The 13783-nt window shown below is 46.9% G+C and overlaps 1 long non-coding RNA gene across 1 annotated transcript; it reads right to left on the bottom strand.

Moving 5' to 3' along the window:
• Positions 1-3122: 3122 nt before the first annotated feature.
• On the bottom strand, positions 3123-13131 carry LOC119087665. The gene is made up of 2 exons (XR_005091176.1): positions 5511-13131; positions 3123-3614 (listed from the first exon to the last, which is right to left on the bottom strand). It is a non-coding gene; the product is annotated as an uncharacterized LOC119087665 (long non-coding RNA).
• Between the last annotated feature and the right edge of the window lie 652 nt (positions 13132-13783).

Raw genomic sequence — 13783 nt, 5'->3', positions numbered from 1 at the left:
CTGCTATACCATCAATACCGAACCCTCACTGAGACTCATCTCGGGTACCCATCCTGCCGTCGCCCAGTCATGGAAATCCTGCAGCTATGGTTCTGCAAAACTGGTCCTTTCACTGCTCCAGCACGTCACAGATGTTGGGGTGGGCCAACTCAGAACTCTGGAGGCAGGCCTGGGTGGTAGCAGAATTGGTTAGCCCTGGCCTCTGCTGGGACCCAACTCAGGCAAGGGCCAGCTCTCCCCTTGGCAGCCATCGAGGAGTGGAGCCAACTCTCCCTTGACCATGCCATTGGGGCCAGCTCTCCCGTGCCCACACCACTACCTGCTCTGTCACACTGCCACCAGCAAGGGGTAGGGCCGGCTCTCCCATGTTCAGGCCACACCACTGGGGCCAGTTCTCCGGTAAAGGGCAGAGCCCGCTCTCCCACTGCTTCCAGGGAGGGGGCAGGACCAGCTCTCCCGGGGCCAGTGAGGGGCAAGGCCTGATCAACAGGGCCCTTGGACATCAACAGGGCTTTAGGCAGAAGTACAGATCTCAGGCATTCTCATGGCCTCTGGTGGTAACACGGGCCACAGACATCAACACAAGACCCCAGCTGCAGTGGGGCCACAAACGCAGACATGGCCCCCAGTGACCACACAGGCCCAGATGTCACAGGGCCTCAGGTGGCAGCGCAGGCCACTCATATCAGCCTGCTTCTCACTGCTGCTGCCTGACCAGTTCCGCCTCTCTCCACAGCACATGAACCGCTCTGCATCTCTTTCTCTCCATTTCTCCACCACCTACTTGCTCCTCACAGCGGCACCCAGAGGCCGCTGTCTTCTGCCTGCCCGCGGGTCCACTGTTCTGTAAACCACATTCCAAAGAACAACGGGCGGAAGTGTCACGGGGCCCTGTGAGGCATTCGGTTTCCTTTCCTCCTTGTTGACACTAAGACCAGAATAAGATGTCTTTCCTTCTCTGATAGTGTCTGATGAAGTCATTGTGGTTTTTGTTATGCGTGACACTACTTGGCATGGTAACTCGATATCTGGGAGGCGTTTCATTATAGTTCTGCACTGATAGGGCATTCTTTGGTGCTTTGTGCTTTTCAAGTCCAACAGCTCTTGGGCTGAAGCGCAGCTCAGGACGGAGGGCATGCCAAGGCCCTGGCTCCAATCACCAACACTACAGAAAAAAATTAAAAAGGAAAAATTCTAGAGACTGGTGAGATGGCTTACTGGATAGTGTCTGTTGTATAAAGAGACCTCAGTTTGGATTCCCGGAACCTATGTAAAAGCTGGGAGCATGGGCAGGCATCTATAACCCCAATGCTGGAGAGAGAGAGTGGGGAAGAAACAGGAGGACCCATGGAGTTCAATGGCAAGCCAGACTCGCCAGCTGATGAGCTCTGACCTCTAAGTCCACTGAAAGACCCTGTCTCAAAAGAAAGTGGCGAATGATCAAGGAAGACATCAGACCTCCACACACATATAGCCATTCATGCATACCCACATACATGCACCCCCATGAACATGTACACAGAACACATCCAAACCACATATACCTCCCCCCAAAATCTAATACCTTGATTACTTATCTTTCTTTCTAGATGAGAAGGACCCAAAGATTCATTTTTCTCAATGGTCTATGATAAAAGTCCAAACTTCTTTGGAGACACAGAAGAGCGTCAAGGCACCAAAATATTCCAAAGTGCTATCACAACAGAATTAACTTTTTCTACTTGCTAAAACTGTACATGTCTTTCTTCCTTTTCAAGTCATTCATATTTACCTTTTTACAGCAAATCCCTTCCAAGCACCCCCTATCACCATGAATGCCAGCTGGCAACCATGCATATTTTTCCTAAGAACCCTCATGCAGAAATGACTATGGGTCCTGCATGTGTGAAACTTTCTGGACTAAGAGACCTAAAGCTGAGTGCCTGGCCTGGTGGTACATATCTGGGAAGATTTTGTCAAATGACCAACTCTAGTACAGTCAGTGTTCTGATAGGCTCAGATACTTTTGGAGTCTCGTGAACTGGTTCTTACAGGTTAAATACAGCTATGATCAGTGGCTAATCATCAAATGTGGAGATAATCAGGGAAACCCTGAAAACTGTAAGCTCTGCACCAAAAGCATAAGTCTCCATGCCAGGGAGGCTGGGGACACATTCCATTCTAGGAAGTGTTGCTGCCTCCATTCTCCAAATGCACTGCAATTTCACTTGATCATAACACAGACTGCATACAAAACTGACCTCAGGCGGCCAGGAACCTCAGTGAGCCCGTACAGCCGAATAAAACCATGAATGAACACACAGCTTTTCTTCTATGGGCTACTTACCCATCATGATCACATTCTTCTCTTTGTTACATTTTCATGTAAAACTTCGCTGGGCTGAGGAGAGATCAGTAAAGTGCTTGCCTTGCAAGCGTGAACATGTGAGTCCGATCCTCAGAACCCATGTTAAAAAACAAAGTCAGGTATGGTGTTATGTGCTTGCAACCCCAGCATAGCAGATGTGAAGACTCGAAGGTCATTTGGACTCACCGGCAAGCCATCCTAGTCTACCTGGCAAGCTGCAGAGAAGTGAGAGATCTCAACGTGACAACTCCTGAGAAAGAACACCCGAGCACCTGAGGCTGTCCTCTGGCCTTCACAGGCATGCATGCATTCTCTCTCTCTCTCTCTCTCTCTCTCTCTCTCTCTCTCTCTCTCTCTCTCTCTCCCACACACTCACACACACACACACTCACACACACACACACACACACACACTCACACACACAAAACCGTTCATCTCTCAGTGTCACTGTTGACATTTTCCTGTGTGACCTTTGAATTTTGCTCCTGCACATCTATATCATATGCGATTGTGTGGGCACACATGTGTGCGTGCATGTATACATATTGTGTGCATGGTGTGTGTGTACATGTGTGCGCGCCTGTGTGTGTGCATGTATATACATGGGTGTATATGCATGTGCTCAGTGCACACTGTTGCTATGGCAATTTAATCATTTGAAAATTGTTTCCTTTATTAAACAAGCCTCTTTCCAGGTTATCACATGTTTAGCCAAGCTAATTTTTAAAACTATAAACATTTTGCATGGATGAACCCCACTTTTTTTAAAAAAAAAAAAAAAAGCAACCCTTTATTAAGAGACTTTCAAGTTGTTCTCAGTTTCCTGTCACTCTGAGAAACTTATAGTAAATGTTCTTTTACACATACCTTGTGAATGAGAGCCTTTATTTCCATGTGATGGGTTCCCAAAAGTAGTATTGTCTTAGTATATATTGTCAAATGTTAACCAAATTGTTATCTAGAGGTATAGCCTGAATCCTCGTAAGACAAAAACTCCACCTTCCTTCCCTCATCTGCCCTGATGTCATGTGCAAAAACATCCGTTGCATCTAAAATTGAGATCAGGGTCTTGAGGCAGATCTACGACAGCGAAGTCACAGTCCTGTCAGAAAGGTGTGCCATAGCATGAGCCTTTCAGTGTTAAGAAAATCCAGCAGAGTCACTGAAACCAGTGGTGCTTCTCAGTGACCATCTTTCCAGTGGCCGGAGTGCTCCCGAACGCTGGATAACAGGAACGGTTTCAGTGTCTCCAAGACCTTCTGTGATCTGAAAAACAGTAAATCTCTTTTTAATTGCCACCAATCTTCTGTCTGGAGAGGTAGCCAGGACTAACAGGCACCTTCCGGTCCCTTTTCTTCCAGGCTATGCTGTGGCAGTGCCTAGATCAATAGCAGCTACCACTGTGTGTACCTAACTGAAACCTCACCACCGAGAAGCCACTTCCGACCTCTGTGCTCCACCTATGGAGCACAGTTTCCTGTATTCAGGGTTGCCCTATCAGGTGTGACTCATCTGTGACTTGTCACACAAGGGAAGCTCCCAATTTAAAATCATCCACTTGAGTCCAGGCTTCAAAATATGAAGCCTAGAGTAGAAGATGGCAAAAGGAAGGAGGCATCCAAGGGAGCCTTGGAGAAAGTGTTGTGGCTTAGGCTGGTAAGTCAACTGCTCCATCCGTGTGCCCATGGAAAAATGGCAGACTCTGGCTAGCAGAGGGGTGTGAGGCACACAAGCTCACAGGATACGGCATGTCTCAAAGTTCCTGGTTTGCGGTGTTTTAAGGCAGGGAGGGTTCCTTCCTAGGTCTGCTTCTCAGATGATATCAGTACTAGAGGTGTGTGTATGTGAGTGCACACGTACATGTGCACGCACATGTGCATATGCACACGCACGTGTGAGAGGGAGGGAGAGCATTTCCTCCTGAGAGCAGATCTGTGGCTGAATCCGGGAAAGTTGCCTTATGACGCACTTCCTGCTCTTAGAACAAGGATTTCCCCGAGAAAAGCCTACTTCCATTTCTGCTTTGTCATCTTGGGAAGGCTGTGACAATCACAGCTCTGTCACACACCCCAGTTACCATGAAGACTGACCAGACACATCTGACTCAGTAGTACAAATGAGGAATGAAGATCAGAGTGCCTGCCCCCAACTGTAAGAGTGCCCATGGGCTCCTGTGTCTGAAGGCTTGGTCGCCAGCTGGTGGCACTGTTTGAGGGAGTCATGGAACCTTAGGTGGCAGAACCTTGATGAAGGAAGTGGGTCACTGACAACAGGTCTTGAGGTCTATCCACCAGCCCCACTTCCCATCTGGTCTCGGTTCCATGTCCTGCTAAATGTAAGCAGTCTCAGCTACAGCTTCCCACTGCCACAGAGCTGCCTACCACTGCACCTTTCCCTCTACGATGCACTTAAGACAAAAATCAAATCAAAGCAAATCTCCCTCTTAAGTTGCTTTGTCAGTTATTTGGCTACAACCATGAGAAAAGTAACCAGTGGAGAAAGGCAATCCAATTCCTATGTGGTCAGAGGCTGATGGAGGCCCAGTCCTGTTAACCACGGTGTGAACCCTCAGTGAGCCATGCCTTGGCCTTTCCAGATACAGAAGGCATTTCCATGACAGTAACCAAGCAGCCAATACCACAGTATATTTCTCTGTTGCTGGTCAAGAGCAGAGCTCAGTGGGAAAGCTGGTAAATTTATCTACAACAAGGGCTGTTGGACCTAAAGACAGCTCCTGGTGATGGAGGTTGGTGCACAATTAAAGTAATCCACAGATTGACCTGCTTCAAGTGTCCAGATACATAAAAATAAGAGTTGTTGCTTAAAAAAAAAGACTCGTCAATGATTCTTGACATCAAAATTCATCCAGGTGTATGGATGGCCTGGCATACACTGTGAGGATCACAAAAGATATTCCCGGTAGCAGCCATTTGGTTGCAGGTAAGGCAGCCAAGGAGCATCCCTTTCCGGAAGCAATCCACTCTGCAGCTAGCCTACCTGTCGGGAAACAGACATTGCTCATTATGCTGGCTAAGCTCTCCACCTGCTCATAGCCAGTGGAGCTATGGATGGTTCAAGTTATTCCATGGGGGAAATGACAGCGGTGTGAGGACCCTGTAAAATCACCCAGTAGAAGAAGACAGCTCTGTTTCTTAGACTTACCAGTGTCCGTGTGATCCGAATGCAGCTGTGGCTCGCCATGGTCAAGGACTATCTTCTCCTGGGGTGGATGTTTTTCAGGTAGATCTGTTTTTTGTGGCTCAGATTCTTCCTTCCGGGGTGTCATAAAGAAAGAGAGTACCTAATGTCCTTAGTGTGAGGTGTGCACAATAGGACTCTGTGATGTATGCGCCCAATCACTGCCCCACCAGATGCTCTTGGCAGCCTCAACTTCCAATGCCAACCCTTATTGTGTATGTCAAGGGCAGATGACTGAGAAAAGCTGAGAGGCTTGAGCTAAAGGACCAGGTCACAAATTCAGCGACTGAATTTCACATGACCTTGTTTTCTTTGACACCACCAGTAGAGGGTCACAGACCCTCTTTGGTCTTAAATTTGGGGCTCTGTGACCTTGGACACATCACTTAACATCCCGAAGTAACCCCATGCTTGTCTGCAAAAGGGAGCAGAGGACCGGTAAAGCTTACTGTCTGGGGCTGCTAGGAAGCACATAACCCCAAACAAGCTCACTGTAACCCCTAATAAATGAGAGTGGTAACACACAGCACACAGCTGGGGGGACAGATCAGCAAAACTGAATCTGCTCTTGGACTCTTGGGTACAGGGACAAGTGCAAAGAGTACACGCCACCCCCGAGGCCAGAGGACCTGTCAACTTGGGAATGGCTATAGACAAGCGCAACGGCACCCAACTGACACCTCTCAACCTATATTCCCGCCCTCAGCGCTGTCTGTCACATCTGCTTAGGAAGTTCTCTCAAGGGTGTCGCTCGGGTTGCATAATATCTTTGCAGGTATGGAAGACACTGTTTTTTAACTGCTGGAAAAGTTCAGCTTATACAATGCCCATTCCATGACACCAGAACTTAGCTAGTGGATCTTGAAAATGGAGCTTGCCCAGGAAGGAAGACAGGATCCAGCACATGGGCAAGAGGGTGGTGGAAGAACTGAGGGTGGTGACGTCAGGACAAATTGCATGCAAAGATGATCTGTTGTTTTCCTTATTTCTTCTCTCATCTCCCTCTTCTTTTCCTCCCCTGCCCCACATTCTTCTCCTCTGTCCCCTCTTCACTAATCTAATATCAGCCCTTGCAGGCTATCTTATGCTATACTGAGATTCACTAAACTCAGTATCTGAACTTTTCTTCCTGGTCCATGAACCACGCCTTGGACCATTCAAGTCACAGTTTCCCACTGAAAGACTCTGAGTTCAAATCTTGCCCCCTCCCTTATTTCTCCTTTAGTCTCACATCAATCAGGACAAAGAGGAGCCTTTTCTCTTCCTTCTCTTGATTGTGTAGTGGGTCCTTGAAACCACTCTTGCCTCTCCCCTTTCTCAATCTTGCCACACCTGTAGAATCACAGCCTGCATTTGGGTGTGTGAGATGTCAAGTGAGTGGACCAATGAGCCTGTGGGTGGTTTTTGTACAGTATTTCAGGTAGTGATCTGATGATGTCACTAGGAGACTATGCCTATATCACACTAAGTAGCAATGCCCTGGGGTCCTCCCTAGATTCCTCTTCTGATGGGATGCCTGCAAGTCCTCCCGGAGATTTCTAGGAGACCCACATCATGCATATTCACAATAAGCCTTCACTGGAGCTCCCCTGGGTCATCTTCTGATAACCTTAAGCTGCCTTGCTGCCATCTGCATTGACAGTGTCCCCCATGAGAATAGGGAGGGCTGTACCCAGGGCTTCTGAATGCTGTGCAGAAATGTGGGTGGGTTGTGAGCCACCAGCACCCACCCCTGTGTTCAGAGTCTCAGTAAGTCTCTTGCAGAAACACCCATTTCATCCTGTTTCTGCCCCAAAGCCATCCTAATGTCCAGAAGACAGAGCACATTGTGGCTTCTGCTTCTCTCTCTCTCCTCTCTCCTCTCTCCTCTCTCTCTCTCTCTCTCTCTCTCTCTCTCTCTCTCTCTCTCTCTCTCTCTCTCTCCTGTCTTCTAATACCAATACAAACTCCTTCCTCTTTCAGCCCCACACAAAAGCGCCTTTAATGGTTCATCTAGGTTGTCAACTTGACTACATTTGGAGTCACCCAAGAGACCCACCTCCGGGTGTGTCTGTGAGGCTGTTTTTAGGGAGGCTTACAAGAAGTCCTACCCTGAATGTGAGTATCACCATCTACTGGCTGGGGCCCCAGACTGAATGGACAAAGACAAAGGAGGAAACCAACTAAAGCACTGGCATCCACGACTCTCTCCCGAGCGTGGAGGCGATGTGACCCACCGCCTGACGCTCCCTCCTGCCCCATCCTCGTCCCCATGATGACCACATCCTCCTCAAAGCCCTTCCTTTAGCTCACTTTGTCAAGTGTTTTGTCACAGCCATGAGAAAAGTAACTACTATGTGATCATACAGGACAATTCTTGGAGAAAGAAGCCTCAGGTTGAGGATTGGGAGGCCTGGTTCTCACCAGATCTCAGACTCAGTCATGCAGGAGCTAGAGCCCTGGGGCCTCCTCTGGCGGCTTGTGCATGTGCCCAGTCCTTTCCCTCTGGGTTTCTGGCTTGCTCAGGTCTTGTGCAGGGTATTTCCCACCAGTGTACCTGGGTTATATTTTGTATTCTACATCCAGCTTGGCAGGTGACAGCATTTATGGAATATCTGTAACAGAAAGGGGACCATCTCTTAAGTCCCAAAACTATCCTCATTACAATTTCCAACATCCCCGTCATGGCTTCTCCTCTGTCTCATCATCACCAAGGTTGCGTGACTCTTGGGGGAACAATCCTTCCCATTTGTGAGCTGTTCCCATTTGCTGTTGACGGGTCTGCATCCAATGAAGACACCAGCCTCCACAAAAGAATGAATCTCTAATGGTGGAGGGTCAAGCATCAGACACAGGGTGCTGCAACCATGACCATGGAGTGGTTCCAGAGGTGCTCCCGGGTGACCCCAAACCCATAAAATCATTTTATACTGATATATAATTGTAGTTCTATAATTCTAATTCTTTAGCCAACAACTGAGTTGTGGCCTGGTGGATGAATTCAGGAAAAGCATGAAGTTATAAGAAGAAAAAAAAATTACAATACAGAGTCAGAAGAATGTCAAATTCTAGGCCCAGTTGTACTGCATGTTGCTGAAGACTCCAACATAGCAGGTCAGTGAAGACAGAAAGACACCTGGGAAACTGGACCTGGTGGCAGCTACAGTCTGGGTCTGTCCTTAAGGTCCTCTATATTTTCAAGTTGCAAGTCTTCCTCAACATTTAGAGGTGTTTGGGCAAGCCAAATGTGTGGGTCATGTTCATATCTTTGCTGATTTTATTATCAGTCGTATGGTTGATGTTCAGAGTACAGACACTGTTCCTAGCTCTCTAGGCAGGCAAGGGGAAGAAGGAGGCAGTGTTTAGGAAGCTGGGACTCAAGTATTTGGGTCTCAGGAATACCAGCCATACCTGTCTTCAACCTTTTTTATTTTGGGGAAAAAAATTAAATACCAGTAGAAATCATCTGTCTTGCTGTCAAGCCAGGCTTGAAGAGCTGCACCCTCTGGAATTGGACCATCACCCACGTACATTGGAAAGGATGTGTTGGGGACATGCATTTGGAGACTGGTACTTCTGGGTATCCATCCTAAAAGGTAGGTAGAGTTATGTAAAAGCTCCCTTCATCTTCCAACTCCACTTTACAAGCCTCAACCACTACCATGGACCTCCCATAGTTTCTTCTAGTTGTGTTCAGAGGCTTTGCAATGGGGATAAGGCACATGAAGCATGGCTAAAACATCTGAGGACTGAATTTGACATTAATGTGTAACCAAAAAAAAAAACACTCTATAACAGCTTCAAGAACCAAGAGGGCAAAGATGGCGGGAGACTATGTGCATGCCATCAGAGCTCTCGGATGGATGGGAAAACCCTGATACTGGTCCTGTCCTAAGTCATAGTGGGTCTTCAGGGGAGGCATGCCATTTCTTGATTAATAGCAAGAAATGCAGGCAAGCTTTCCTGGCGGGCACTGCAGCAACTGTTTCCTTAGCAGTATTTAAAAAGCAAAAAAGCAAAAATGATTAGCTGAGGAAATTGCTTTCAATTTGATTCTGCCTGGAGCCAGGAGCCAAGACATCATGACTCTGAGGGCCTCCTTCCACAGTGTACTCCCATGATTACAATAAAAGGACTGAAAAATGTTGGCCAGGTTCATGGTACAACTTGGAACACAATCACATGAGCACAGTGCCTGCTCTCCCGCAGGTCTGGAGAGGTGGGGACAATGAGGAGCAAATGGCGAGATGAAAAAGGATAAAATGGGAATCTGTTAAGCAAGAACCGGGACCAGCTATGAACTGCAGAAACCACCAGGGAATCACAAACTCAAGAAGGAAACATAGCCCCACTTGGCTTTCCCAAACACAACAGTAGGCAGAGGACAAAAAAAAATGAAGGTGAAGAATTATTTTAATAAAAAATTTAATTGTTTCTGAATCCTGCTCTGTGGATAAGTTTCCCACAGCATCCAAGATGACTGACTGTACCCTTGCTGGTACCTTAGCAGCTGGACATGCAGCTAAACCACCCTCCTTTCCAAGCCCTGCCCAGGAAGGCTGCCAGAGGGGCATGCTGTGGATCAGCCCTGGTCGTCCAGAAGCTATAGCCTCCCAAAATAACCTCCAAGTCTGCCAAGGCCTCTTTCTGACTAGCCTTCCTCCTCCATCCAGCAGGCTGACCATGCCTGGGATGCCAAGCCACTGGGTTCCTTAAGATGCCCAATCCATGCCTCTCTCTCTTCAATAGGGTATGAATCTATGGTCCTTACCAGTCAAGTCCGTCTCTGTGCTTCTTCTAATAAGAAAAATCATTGAAATATATTTGTTGCAAGCTACAACTTATGTCTGGGGAAAGACAAATATTCCAGTCTCACTTCTAGGTGCCCCTAAGTGAATTGAAGGGACAGTAAACATTTAATCAGGGAAGGGGTGACAATTCCAAATAGGCAGCCATACTTTTTTCCCCAGATTTTTTAAATTTTAATTGTGTGTGTGTGTGTGTGTGTGTGTGTGTGTGTGTGTGTGTGTGTTCATGAGTGCACTTGCTCTTGGGAGCCAAAGAGAACATGAGATCCCCTGGAGCTGGAGTTTCAGACACTGTAAACCCATCTGATGTGGGTACTGGGAACTGAACTGAACTGAGGTCCTCTGCAAGAGCAGTATGCCATCTTAACCAGGGAGCTCTCTCTAATCCTCCTTCTCCCAGGTAGCCATAATGCCCCAGGGTGCAAAAGAAACAAGTCTACTCTATGCTTTCATACATACAGTCCACCTGCAAGACCACTCGAGACTAAGAGACCTTTTATAAACACTGCAGCAGCCTAGCCCTCAGTCTCTAAGAGAACTCCCTGCAGGCCTCCTCAGCCACCACTCTGCTGGTGAAGGTACAGGGGCTTGCCTTCCTTTGCTGTCTGTAAAGCACAGGTGTATACAACAGAGCGTTTTCTTGACTTCTCTTTCCATGGTTTTGCTTTTTAAATAATGACCTTTAGTGGTGTGTGTGTGTGTGTGTGTGTGTGTGTGTGTGTGTGTGTGTGTAAGCCAGGAAATGATGAGCTCTGAACCCATGATGACCAAAATAACTTTTCAGCCACACATTTGATCATTTTGATGGATACATACATAGCACCAGGCCCAGTGTCTTTCCTACCTCCACAGGTGGTCCCGTTGCTCTTTTACATGCATACTGTCAGTGAGAGGTGTTCTCACGCTTATTGTGCTTCTTCCTGTTTGCATGCTCTTCTCAATTATCCTGTCCCACCCCCTCCCCTCGTGTTGTCTTAGTACCATGATGTGTTCATTTGGTCATGGATATTTTCTCAAGCATTCTGACCCATGACCATCGCAGTTGGTCATGCGATTCAATGCTTGGGTTTTATCTTGTTTCATGTCTGCTGCTCCCGTCTTTGTTTCTTCACCCCACCCCATCCTCTAAAACTCCAGACACACTTCCCATCCCAGCCCTTAACGTGCCAAGTCTCCATCTCATCTCTTTAGGTCCCGTAAGTGCAAGAGGACTCCCATTCCGGCTTCACCACTTTTCTCTTCAGTTCTGTTCACTCTGCAATCTGAACCCATCTGTTGGTTTTAAATGTTGAGCAATTTAGTTCCCAAGGCCTCCTTGTGTATCTGCTGGCCAGGTTAATTTCCAAGTTCCATTCTGCTTACACATCGCCTTTCCTTTGCTGTGAACTCTCTGTTGACATCAGTATAACATAATGTTCATTTGTGTATGGGAAAGTTTCTGTGAGCCTGGCAACTAGGAGAAAATTGCTGTATGTACTCTGATCAGGTTTCACTTCCTTCTGTCCAACACAGGGAAGGTATCTGTCATTGGTAGAGTGAGGCAGCAGAGGTGTCTGTCTCTTGGTTTGTGTAGACTGAAGAGCTCCACTTGGACCCTGCATCACAAACGTCTGAGAAGTCCAGGTAAAATGCGGTTATGGCGCAATCACCTTGACTGTCTGGTCATCCGGGCAGCCACAGCCTCTCACCCCGTTGTGACCTTTGCACACCCTTCCAGCCCACATCTGTCACTTAGGAGCCCAGGCACATTTTTCACAGGCCGCTTCTGCAGCAGTATCCACAGTAATACTTCCTTCAGAAAACTCACTCCATCGACTTTCCATGTTCCAGAGATTTCTCCCAGTTTCAATGCATCAAAGATAGTCCCCGCTCTCTGGCCCCTGTTCATGGTTTCAAAGGATATACTGTTCTTCCTCGGTATTTTGGGTGGAAAGGTGAGATTGTCACTTTTGTTTAAACCCCTCCTCTTGAGCCAAAAGACACGATATGTTCTCAATAAATAGTTGTTGGATGGAGGGATGGGTAGATTCAATGTTTCCTTGCCAATTAAAAAGTTTCAACCTTGAAAAAGAATTGTTCCATCAGAAATCTAGTGAACTGGTTTCTTGCCTCTCTGCCATTCAACTTGAGTGCAGAACTTAGTAGAACCGGTCCTAAGGCCGCAGGTAGCAGATTTTTGTTTGCTTGCAAGAATCTCTAGAAATTGTTCCAAGAATTTCTAGATTCCCCAAGGATAACCTGGCAAAGACCCTAAGGGTTTCATTACTAACAGATATCACAGCAGCTACCGACTATATGGTGGCTTGTGATTGCAAATCCAACTTTTAACTTTCCTAGACTTTGGTTTCAGGGGAATGAGATATGTCTTTGGCAGCACAGGAAGTACATGAAACCAGCCTCCCGCCTTCACTTGTGAAGTACACATTGAAGTTCTACGATACGTCTCATTTTATGTTATCTGAGTAAAAGCCCTGGTATAGGTTTCTTTTCTGCCATTCAACTTCCCTGACCAGGCAGCAGCCAGAGCCAGCAAACGCACTGTAGTATCTCACAGAAAGGGAAGGGGCCAAGCCAAGGGCCCTAGATGTCCCAAAAGACAGATACACATACAAATTATGAAGGAAGATTGTTCAACAAAAAGTGAGCAGATGACTACTTTTTTGTTGATGTAAAGGGTATGCTACTTAATCTGTAGGGAAATTATGCAAGGGTTTTTTCCCTCCAGAATCTAGAGGATGCACCCTCACATGGACCGGCAGCATGGTGGTACAGTATCACTTTGCAACTCCACAAAGATGTATATGAACATCCCACAATGATGCTATCTGATTCCACTGGAAGAGTATAGTCTACCCTTTTCTTGAAAATGTGATTCCTCCCTCAACTCATCTGGGCTCTACCCTGTCCCTGAGACCCAGTTAAGTTTCATTTCCATAAATCCTTTCCTGGGGCTTCTCAGAAGATTCTATAAAGATTCTTTCCTTGCTCTATTTGACCCATCAATATAGATGCTACCAGTCACCTTGACAGGTCAAGTATTGGGCCACCTTAGTTTAAAGTTATGTCCTTCAGCTCTGATTACATAAAACACAGAAATGGGTTGGGGAGGGGGAGGAAAAGACATGTCTACAGGAAGATAAGGAGAGACTGGCTATGATTATCCACAAAGTACTCAGTCACTGCCGATGCAAAGCTCTGTAACCTGGAGCTGGAGAAAAGTTAAGTTTGCTCTTTAACCAAAAGTACATCTCTCTTAGCTCCAGCTCAGTCCCTGGTTATCAATTGGGATAGTACATTAAGATACAGCCACAGTGAGAACCTCAGTGAAAAGTAACTGTCGTTGCTTTTAGAACTTACAGAACCAACAACTAAAAAGTTCAGAAACATTCAAAGAAGGGCCGAGTTAGGACCAAGTCATCTAAAATAAGATTGTGTCCTGAGAACTCTGTT

The sequence above is a fragment of the Peromyscus leucopus genome, chromosome 3, assembly GCF_004664715.2.
Source record: "Peromyscus leucopus breed LL Stock chromosome 3, UCI_PerLeu_2.1, whole genome shotgun sequence".
NCBI lineage: Eukaryota > Metazoa > Chordata > Mammalia > Rodentia > Cricetidae > Peromyscus > Peromyscus leucopus.
Note: the sequence above shows the minus strand (reverse complement) of the source record. Positions and strands in the feature narration are given on the sequence as shown.